The following is an 11,419-nucleotide window of genomic DNA, read 5'->3' as shown; positions in this document are numbered from 1 at the left end:
GTAATGGGATGTTAAAAAACAGAACAACTACCCTTCCATACAGACAGTGTGAAGTGATCCTTAGCTTCTAAAATCTCTTCAGTCATCTGGGTCTGGAGAGCCTCCCATCACCATTTCTCCCTCTGACAGTACCCACACTCCTCATTTTGGTATTCCTCTCTTCCTTAGGGAAATGCCCTTGGGAGCACACTACCTCCTAAAATCAGTGTATGGGATGCCATCAGGCCTTTCCAAAGAACACCACCTATTATAGAATAATCCAGGTCAAAAAGGATCTCAAAGGTTATCTGGTCCAACCTTTAGTGGGAAAAGGAGGCTAGATATTATCTAGCACCCTGTCCCAAGGTGTCTTGAAAACCTCCAGCAATGAGGACTCTACCATGTCTCTGGAGAGACTGGTCCAGTGAATGGCTGTTCTTACTGTAAAAAATGTCTTTTTATGTCCAAGATAAAACCTCTCCCAAAACTCGTACCTGTTGCCAATTGTCTTCTACATGTGGCAATTTATGAAGAGACAGCTTTCATCCTCTTTGTACCTGCAAACCTGCATTATGTCTATCTGGCTTCTAGTGAAAACTCTGTAGACAATTTGGTTGGAATGAAATTATACTTAGGAAAGAAAGTTTTTGACCACAAAAAAAGTACATGTTAAAAGAATGAGTAACTTATCTATGCAAAACAAACCCAAAATATCCTCCCTTCTGTGATACTAAGTTGCTATGGACTTTTAGGGAAGTAATTCAAGTAATGTCTTTTCTCTCTCACTGCATAGAAAGGATTTACTAGTATGAACTGGTAAAGACTCATTAAAAAAAAAAAAAAATGACACCTGTCTAGGATCTCACCCAGATCTTCAGGTTCAGAGAGGTTTTAAATATTTTTTTAATGTACTCTCCCTGAAAGTCTCATAATATGTTATCTCTTGGTAGGTAACCTTGGCTTGGGTCCCATAGTCAACTCACAGTAACCTTCTGATTTATACAGATACATCTGTTACATAATATGTAAAATGCTGAATCCATTTTCCTTGTACATCTTGAGAATTATCAGCATCTGCAGATAAACATAGGTAGCAAGTCTTGTTTTCCCTGTATTCTAAGTTAAAAACACTTCTAAGTAAACCACAATGATTTAACATTTTCTGTGCATTCAATAAGTTATTGTGCAGATTTAAAGCCAGAAATCCTGGAATGTATATGTAGAGTCCATTTCCAGTTTACTTCCCTGATCTGCTCTTTCTCACTGGAAAACTCCCTGGGGTGTTGACTTCTTTTCTCTTACTGTAATTCTTAGATATGGTTTGAAGTTGACAGATATGCAGCTTTTAAAAAAAAAAAAAAAAAAAAAAAAAAAAAAAAAAAAAAAAAACCCAACCAAACAAAAAAAAAACACCAAAAAACCCCCAACCAAAACCATAAAATAAAAGAGTACTTTTCTCCGTGGAGGATAAAATGCCATTTGAGGCTTTAACTTCTGGCAATTATAACATGATTTAGTTATGATATCAAATAATGGCTTTTTAATGTCCTTAACATAACACAAATTATTTATTTTTCTTTTTCTAAAGCTTCACAGGTTTTCTTACTTGTTATGCTTTTGGACCATGAATTGAGGACTGTGTATCATTTACTTTATCCATATTTGATGAATAGTTTGGATTCTTTGTTGTTAGAGGGTTTTTTCCGTTCCTATATTTTTCATTATTCTTGCTTTAGAATAAAAGAAGCAGAGATTAGCTTGTGAAGCTGAGCTGGAGAGATTCAGAAAGAAGAGTTTAAACCTCATGAGATACAGTTCCATAGATTGCAGTGGCACAAATGGCCTCTGACTTCAAGATTTTATGTTTCTACCAAGGCAGGGAGATTCATACTCCCCTTTTGCATACACTGTATTATAAAGCAACTGAACCAATTCAAACAGGGACAAAAAATCTGGAATATGAAATCTGACATAGAAAGGGGGGATTTGTGGGATTTGTTTTGGTTTGTTTTTTTTTTTTTTAATACTCAGTAGGGATGAGCAAAAACCATAAGATGTTCATCCTACCCTAAGATCCTGAAATATTGATTTAAATGAAACAAAATGCAGATTGAATTACTCCCTGATCTGGATTTTCAAAATTGAAATCCAGCCAAAAAATGCTATAAACTTCAGATTACTTCATTGTTATTAAGCTGCTACTTTTCAACATACATATCATATGTTCTACCTTTTTTATATATATGGTGGGAGTAAGTCAATTGGTTCAGATCAGAATCAGCTTGAACCTCTGTGTGCCTTATTGATAGACTGACTGTCAGCAGACAACATATTATTGGCTCCACAAGAGTTAAAGCAGTAAAAAACTTTATTTTAAAATTGAGAAAAATGAATGCTTTTCATCTATCCCTCTCCATTCAGCTGTATCTAGAAAGGGATATGAGATAACTTGGAAAGGTCTTCCTCAGATAATTCTTGATATGAATGAAGAATGAAGTGCTGTAATTGAAACTCTTTTGTTGTACTGGTAAAGTACATGCAAACTGAATTTTCCTGAATAACTTCTAAAAATGGAATTATAGCACTACAAATTATGAAGAAAAGCTGCTAGGTGTATGACATTTACCTAAGACTCCAGAGAAACAGATCCATCTGAAGGACTGAAGAACTATTTTAACCAAGGTAGACAATTTATATCCAACTGTTTCTCTGGTCATTGTAGCAGAAATATTTGACAAACTTATGCCCATTGTAACCAGCAAAGGCAAGAATGAGAGAAGAAGCCATAGAAGAGGGTATGGCTACACTTCTATTTTGAGAACAAGAGACTGCTACACTCAGCTAAGCCTGGTGGTACTTCACACTCTTTCCCTTGTACAAAATATTGTTCATCTGCTCTGGAGGAGGGAAAGAAAAAAAATTATGATTTTGTTATCCAAACTGTTTTGATCTTGGTGGTTTTGATCTCTGCTAGGAAGTTGGTTTGTGCCTTTTGAGTACAACCATCAATGGCTTTTATGTTACACCATTTTTCCATTTCAACACAGATTAGAATGAAAAGGGACCAAATGGGACAAAGTCTGCTATGGCTCCCATTGAATTCCCTTTCATTTCATGACACTTGTAGCAACTAGTAATCAGGATATATGTGCTTAGAGTGAAATTTCTGTGGAAGAAAATGAGATTATATATAAATATAAATATCAAATACTAACATTATTTGATAGATATCAAATAATGATATCTCCCTTCAAGCAGAATGGTTTTCATTTCAGTAAGTTCTGGAGAAGGTGTTGTTCAGAAATTGAAACCCACACCTGCAAACTGTTAATTGGAGTAAAGGAATTTGTCATTCCTAGGCATGAAAATAAAAGAGAGATTTTCTTAGCTTCCATAGTTTGGTTTAACAACAATTCAGACTCTAGACATAGAGAAGCAAAGCAAAGCAGAGTATGTGAAACACTGCTTTCTCTCTGACCAAACACTGTGGCTTTATTGGTATCCTTATGAGAGAACCTGACTGTACTGAGTTTCATGCACATATATGTAAGAAAGTTCAATGCAATATCTACATTAACAGTATTTATCAGATTCTTTCAATGTCTACCATATCTGTGGTTTAGATTAAACCTGTGTGAAACAACTGTTCTCAAACAGGATACCCTAGGCATAATTAAACATTCAAAGCACTGCAGGAGCCTGCTCTTTATCTGTAACCTGATCTTTAAAAGAAATCCTGAGAGCCATTTCTCAGTTTGGCTGCACCTGCAAAACAAATGGAAACTTCATCTGTAGCACTGGTAGCATCAAGCATGAGGCAAACAGCCATACAAAGATGACACATGTTTCTGTGCTTGTATACGTTTTCAGCATGTTACTGCTACGTGAGCACTGGTTTGTTGGCAGTACGTCATTTAAATACAGCATAATGTTTGCCATGTGTGACATAGATCTAGGTCTTGCTTGGATGACACCTAGCTGTGAAAGCTGATTTCCTATAATTTCTCAGATGCTCAAATACACAATTTATATTCTTTTTTTTTCTTGTTGTTGTGAAAGAAAACTGTGAAGAAAGTACTATTTTTCAAAATGTTCAAAAGAAAAAAAAAAAAAAAGAAGAAAGTTTCCAAATTAATTTAAGACTTGAAACTCAGGCTTTGGTGTCCTATGTCAAAAAGAGAAGAGGAAGTGTCTGGTTTTGCATTGTACATGAATAAAGTGCAGACCATAATGCCCGGTGTCTATTACAGGTGTTAAAAGTAGAAGTCCAAAAAAGGACTAGACAAGCTCAGTACAGTCTGTGTGACAGGGTTGCCCTGGAGCAAAGCAGAAAGCTGAGCTCCCCAGCAGCTTGACACACAAAGCTTGTTGGAAACAGATCTTGAGCTTTTTCACAACCTCAATTTGATAGATTTACACAGATGTGACTGTATCTTCTGATACAATGACATGGTGAACCAACCAGAGAAAGTGCCCTGCTGGATCTCCTCTTTGTGAACAGAGAAGGACTGGTGGATGATGTGGCGGTTAGAGGCCGACTAGGGCACAATGATCATGAAATAATAGAGTTCTCTATTCTTAGAGAAGCCAGGAGTGGGGGAAGCAGAACTGCCATCCTGGACATCCAAAAGCTGACTGTCTTGTTTGGGCACCTGTTTGACAGGGTCCCTTGGGAGACGGTCCTGAAGGGTATAGGGGTCCAGGAAGGCTGGGCGCTCTTCAAGAAGGAAGTGTTAATGGCTCAGGACCAAGTGGTCCCCAGGTGCTGTAAGAGAAGCCAACGCCAGAGAAGACCACCCTGGCTGAACAGGGAGCTTTGGCTGCAACTCAGGGAGAAAAGGAGAGTTTACAACCTTTCAAAGAAGGAGCTAGACACTGACAGTGATTACAAAGATGCTGTGAGGCTATGCAGGGTGGAAATCAGGAGGTCTAAAGCCCAGCTGGAAATTAATCTGGCGTCAGCAATCACAGATAACAAGAAATATTTCTATAAGTATGTGAGCAGCAAAAGAAAGACCAGGGAGAGCCTCTATCCCCTGCTAGATGCAGGAGGAAACACAGTAATGAGTGATGAAGAAAAGGCTGAGGTGCTTAATGCCTTCTTTGCCTCAGTCTTTAAGAGCAAGACTAGTCGTATTGAGGGAATCCAGCCTCCTCAGCCAGAAGACAGAGACTGGGAGAACGACTCCCCCACATTCCAGGAGGAGACAGTCCGTGCCCTGCTGCATCACACAGACACACACCAGTCTATGGGACCAGATGGGATACACCCGAGGGTGCTGAAGGAGTTGGCTGGGGTGCTCGCCAAGCTGCTTTCCATCGTTTACCAGCAGTCCTGGCTGACCAGGGAGGTCCCAACAGACTGGAGATTGGCCAATGTGATGCCCATATATAAGGGTCAGAAGGATGATCCAGGAAATTACAGGCCTGTCAGCTTGACTTCGGTGCCCAGGAAGCTGATGAAGCAGCTCATCCTGAGTGCCATCACACAACACATGAGGGACAACCAGATGCTCAGGCCCAGTCAGCATGGGTTTGTGAAAGGCAGGTCCTGCCTGACAAACCTGATCTCCTTCTACGACAGGGCAACCTGCTTATTGGATGGGGGAAAGGCTGTGGGTGTTGTTTACCTTGACTTCAGTAAGGCCTTTGACACCATTTCCCACAGCATTCTCCTGGCAAAAATGGCTGCTCGTGGCTTGGATGGGCATATGGTCCACTGGGTAAAAATCTGTCTGGATGGCCGGGCCCAGAGAGTTGTGGTGAATGGAGTTAAATCCAGTTGGTGGCCGGTCACGAGTGGTGTCCCCCAGGGCTCGGTGTTGGGGCCACTCCTGTTTAACATCTTTATTGATGATCTAGACGAGGGGATCGAGTGCACCCTCAGTCAGTTTGCAGATGACACCCAGTTGGGTGGGAGTGTTGATCTGCTCGAGGGTAGGGAGGCTCTGCAGAGAGACCTGGACAGGCTGGAGCCATGGGCTGAGGCCAACTGGAGGAGTTTCCATAAGGCCAAATGCCGGGGGCTGCCCTTGGGCCACAACAACCCCCAGCAGCGCTACAGGCTTGGGGAGGAGTGGCTGGAGAGCTGCCAGTCAGAGAGGGACCTGGGGGTGTTGATTGACAGCCGGCTGAACAGGAGCCAGCAGTGTGCCCAGGGGGCCAAGAAGGCCAATGGCATCCTGGCTTGTGTCAGCAATAGCGTGGCCAGCAGGGACAGGGAAGGGATCTGACCCCTGTACTGGGCACTGGTGAGGCCGCCCCTCGATTCCTGTGTTCAGTTTTGGGCCCCTCACTACAAAAAGGACATTGAATGACTCGAGCGTGTCCAGAGAAGGGCAACGGAGCTGGTGCAGGGTCTGGAGCACAGGTCGTACGGGGAGCGGCTGAGGGAACTGGGGGGGTTTAGTCTGGAGAAGAGGAGGCTGAGGGGAGACCTCATCGCCCTCTACAGCTCCCTGAAAGGAGGGTGCAGTGAGCTGGGGATGAGTCTCTTGAACCAAGTAAGCGACAGGACAAGAGGTAATGGCCTCAGATTGCATCAGGGAAGGTTTAGACTGAATATTAAGAAGCATTTCTTTCCAGAAGGGGTTGTTGGGCGTTGGAATGGGCTGCCCAGGGAGGTGATGGTGTCCCCATCCCTGGAGGTGTTTAAGAGCCGGATCGACATAACGCTGAGGGATCTGGTGTAATTTGGAACTGTTAATGTTGGGCTGATGGTTGGACTGTATGATCTTCAAGGTCTTTTCCAACCTAGACGATTTTGTGATCAAAATTCTTTCCAACAGTGAAAGTAACCAATTAACACTACCTTCAGCTAATGATAAATGTTGCTTTCCCCTTACCTATGTATGTTTTTTCCATTACCTGCTTTCTCATTACCTGAGCTGATGGTCATCTCCTGGTGAGGCAGTGGAAGACTTCCTTTCAGTGGAGACTAGTTGTATCTCTGCTAAGCTCTTCTCACTTGCAAGAGTTCTTTGCATATCCTATACACTTAGCAGGCGATTTGTTGTTTTTCATGAAAACTTCACAACTTCTGTGGTGATTCCCCAAAGTCACCATTAGCATAATGGGGTTGGGGGCAGGGCCCTTTTATTCACTTTCATTTTGAAAATTATGCACAGCGGGAATTGATTTCTTTTTAATTTAACAGAACATCAAATGCTGGAGGATAAGAAAAATATATATTTTATGTGGTATACCAACATTAGAAGAAAAAAATATGGAATAAGCTACTGCAGTTAAATCAGCCAAAATTCCTGCATATCATTAAACACTATGGTTAAAAGAATGACTACAGTGGCTGCCCTGGGACACCCACAGAAATCTCGATAGGAGAATTGGAGGAAACTCTGGATTTCTTCAATTTGCATTCCAAGCAACTCTTACTTAGCTATTTAGCATTTCTAAGGAACTGCTAAAACCATCTTCCTTTGTAGTAATACATGAAAGGTCAGTAATATTTTTAAGCATAATTTCATCTAATTATGTCAACAATATGATGATTAAAAATCATAGTATTCTCTGAATGATTGGCACATTAAAACACAAGAGACAAAACACTATGAAATAAGCTGATTTGCCTGGAAGTACATGTTAATCTTTATACTTACTTAATGCTTATTTGAGATCTGCCACTTTTTTTTTTTTTTTTTTTTTCCCCGCAAACATAAATACTTGATACTTTGCCTAGAAATCAGTTATGCTCATTTAGACAGATATATTCTCCCTCTGTTTTTATTGTAGTGTGAGAAAATGAATTTATTCTTGATATAAAGAAACACCTTAGAAGATGAGACACAGGAATAAGGGAATTAATTTTTGTCTCTTGAGAAAGACTTGTGTTTTCCATTACTTTTCTGTCCATAATAGCATTGTCTACCAACAAAGATGACAAGACATATATTAAGAGCAACCAAAGAAACTAGCATAAATATTAGTTACACACTTGCAGAATGTTAGAACCCTCCAAAATCAGTTCAAATCAGTGTGATTTTGCCAAGCACATCAGGGGATTTTGGATGAATTCCATAACTGATAATATATCTGAGCTGATGGTCTACGGGGAAAGTAAAATGATTCTCATATATGAGAAATGGGTAGAATTGTTGAAAATAATGAAGAGAAATATGCAAAAACCTGACAAGTTATACAAGATACTGCTGTTTCTGTTTAGTCTGCAGCCTTAATGTTTGTTGGCTTCCACAAAAACGAACACATGTGGTGGAGGAGCTCCTCATTTCAGCCTTGCTTCATGCTTGTAGGAGCATCCTGTTTGTCTGCCTTGCACTATCACCTAATTTTAGCCAAATGTGGTTAAATGTGATGGATAGTGCTCTCAAAGTTATTCTGTTCCTATAAATTTCACAGTCATAGGCAGCTGAGCAGAGGAGATGGATATTTTGCTGAAAGGTTCTCCTGAGAGAGTAAGGATTCATGTGGGCAACTATGTATTTGGTATCAGGGAATACACAGGGAGTTCACCATCAAGATATGAATCCGAAACAGGCTAAATTCTCAGAGCAGCATGTTTCTGATAGGTAAAATATGTGATTTAGGTTTTCAGCACATCATCAAGCACATCTTTCCAACTTTTGATCAACTTTAAACAGTAATCATGATTTTTCTGGCAGTTTTATATGCTGATATACTGTTGGAATGGGCCTAAAATATCTAATATTTCCATACAGAAAGAAAATACGAGTTTTAAGTATGAGGTCATTTCTACCCATAGTGAAGAAATGCAGCAAATAAAATATAAAGAGGAAGAAATATCTAGTTTTTAAGGGTATCAGACTTATTAAAGATTCCATGCCTGCCTTCATGTGTGTGCTTTAGTAGACATCAGTTGCCACAGGATCCCATACTGTCAAGCCTGGGTCCTTCCTTTGTGAAATATAGCTCCATGTAAAACATAGCTCAATAACTTACATACAAAATTGCTAGGGGGATACTCCAGAATGTTTGAAAGCCTCCTGGAGTAAATGGATAGATCTATACTATTCCTTGAGTGTGATCTGAAATCCACACTTGTTTCACAGTCAGACTATTTGGACTAGAGCTTTAAAAATGTATTCTAGACTATGCCAGAGGAGAAAGTGTTTTGATGTGCTCGCCCTCAGCATGGTCTTTGCATGTTTATTCCCCGTAGTGCAAAGAATCCAAAGAAACCAGTTCTTCACTATGTATCTCACATTGCCATGTGATGATGTCATTGACCAACCTCCAACAGAAAAGTCAGCAAGATGCCTCCTCACCTCTCCACCCCAAGACAGGAAAGCATATAGTAACTGCTGCAATAAAGACATTTCATAACCGCCTTTGGGCCCTATGCTGTGCTTCAGTTTGGTTCCTGATCAACAACTGAGATAGAATCTCTGCTGTAGCTCTCTGCATACAGATTGATCCAAGGTATCCCACTGAAACCCAGCTGGAGATCAGATGCTAGAGCATTTGTGGTCACAGACTGTAAACTGTAACATGATCTCTATCAGAGCTCTTCCTCTTCAAATAATTCTGTTGGCATTGGAGAGAAAGTAACCAACAAAAACATTGCCATGTGCTGTAACAGCGCTGTTACCAATCAGGCAATGAAGTTAAGTAGTTTTTACTTTTTAAGAACATTTTGGGTCAATTTAAAAGAAAAAAACATATATTTGAATAGATATATTACTTGAACTACAAAACTACAAAACCATTAACATTGTTTTAAACAAGAGTGCTCTGAGATACCTCACCTAGATAAAGTGGATCAGCTGCCTCATTCAGGAGTGGTATGCCAGACAGAATTGCACTTTTGACTGTAGTATTTATTCATTGTTATCAGGATTAATGCCTCATTTGGGACTATTTTTATTTAGATAGACAACTCTGATTTTTACTGTACACTCCAGTGAAAGTTAAAACTGTCCCCTCGAGGGTCCCTTGGATTATTTCACTTTCCTCCTTCTTTCACATAATTTGCCAGGTTCCCTGTTGTTGCTCTTCCTTCTCAAGGCTCTCCACAGTTCTTCACTCCTTTGGTAAATGATCTCATTTCTCCTTTGTTATGAGTACATATTCTATCTCATCTCCATCCTTTTGATTCTCTTTTTTTTTTTTTTTTTTTTTTTTTTTTTTCTTCTGTTATGCTTCAGAAACTCCTTCCTGTGCTAACTACAGAACTACAGCTCTTTCCATTACTTTTTCAAAACTTAACTCTTCTGTTAATCTGACCTCACAAACCTATTCTGAAAACTCATTCGGTGTTTGCCAATTATGTATTCATCCCTTAAACAGGGAACTTGTCAGGCAGGGAACATGTCTTCTTGTATGGCTTATACCATCCTTTATTGTGAGATAAACAAGTACATCTCAGCCTTGAAGAAGTCTGCTTGTGCAGCATGGCTAAGTGTTTCAAATCAATAAAATAATATAAATCTTGAAGTTAAATTTTTATAAGTGTATGAATATTCATGATAACTCTGAACAGCTGTAATAATAATAACAAAAGATCTTTTTTATTCCCTCTTACTGCTTGGGATAAAATAAGGATAGTCAACACTGGGGAAAAAAAAATTATACAAACACCCAAATTACTAAGTAGATTTGACAATTTTCATATACCACTGCCTTTTCAAACCATTTCACAGAAATTCATGGTAGGTTTTTAGCCAGGAGAATGTAATGAAAAAACTAGGGTAATTTTTTCTAACTTTGCTTCCAGTGGGATTTCAAAGTTAGAATGAAGGGGTGATGAATTTGGTTGTCTCAAAAGTCTGTCTTCTCTCTTGTTCACATCAGCCCAAGACAGCTGTAGAAGAACAAGGAAACACTGTTGCAGAAATGCCCATTTTTGATGAAGTCAAAGAAAAATCGATCTATATTTGTGAACAGAATTCAGGCACAGCTACAACAGAGAAAACATATATGTCCTGTGTTTTGCCTAGAACAGTATTCACCACATGTTGAAACTTCACCAAAACCAAAAGCTTCGCAAAAAGAAATACAGGATGACTAGTCTCTTTCTACTGAACTGTCAATCTGTTTGAAGACAGTCAAATCCAGAAGTAACTTGAGAGTATTGCAAGTTCTCCTGAACATTTTTGGAGGAATTAAAAAAAAAAAAAAAACAAAACAAAAACCCCAGTGTGGTGGTTCAATTCTTACCCCTCCCTGCCCTCCTTGTTGAGCTGCTTCATCACCTTCCTGGGCACCGAAGTCAAGCTGACAGGCCTGTAATTTCCTGGATCATCCTTCTGACCCTTATATATGGGCATCACATTGGCCAATCTCCAGTCTGTTGGGACCTCCCCGGTCAGCCAGGACTGCTGGTAAACGATGGAAAGCAGCTTGGCGAGCACCCCAGCCAGCTCCTTCAGCACCCTCGGGTATATCCCATCTGGTCCCATAGACTGGTGTGTGTCTGTGTGATGCAGCAGGTCACTGACTGTCTCCT

General features: G+C 40.0%; 1 long non-coding RNA gene across 1 annotated transcript in view; it reads right to left on the bottom strand.

Moving 5' to 3' along the window:
- Nucleotides 1–10,513: 10,513 nt before the first annotated feature.
- Nucleotides 10,514–11,419, bottom strand: part of LOC113479857 — a 31,999-nt gene continuing 31,093 nt past the window's right edge. The window contains exon 5 of the long non-coding RNA XR_003398354.1: nt 10,514–10,774. This is a non-coding gene — a long non-coding RNA (uncharacterized LOC113479857). The remainder of the gene's footprint in view (nt 10,775–11,419) is intronic.

Source organism: Athene cunicularia, assembly GCF_003259725.1.
Source record: "Athene cunicularia isolate RWA chromosome 4 unlocalized genomic scaffold, athCun1 chr4_part2, whole genome shotgun sequence".
Classification (NCBI taxonomy): domain Eukaryota; kingdom Metazoa; phylum Chordata; class Aves; order Strigiformes; family Strigidae; genus Athene; species Athene cunicularia.
The sequence above is the reverse complement of the archived record's forward strand: the minus strand, read 5'-3'. Positions and strand labels throughout refer to the sequence as shown.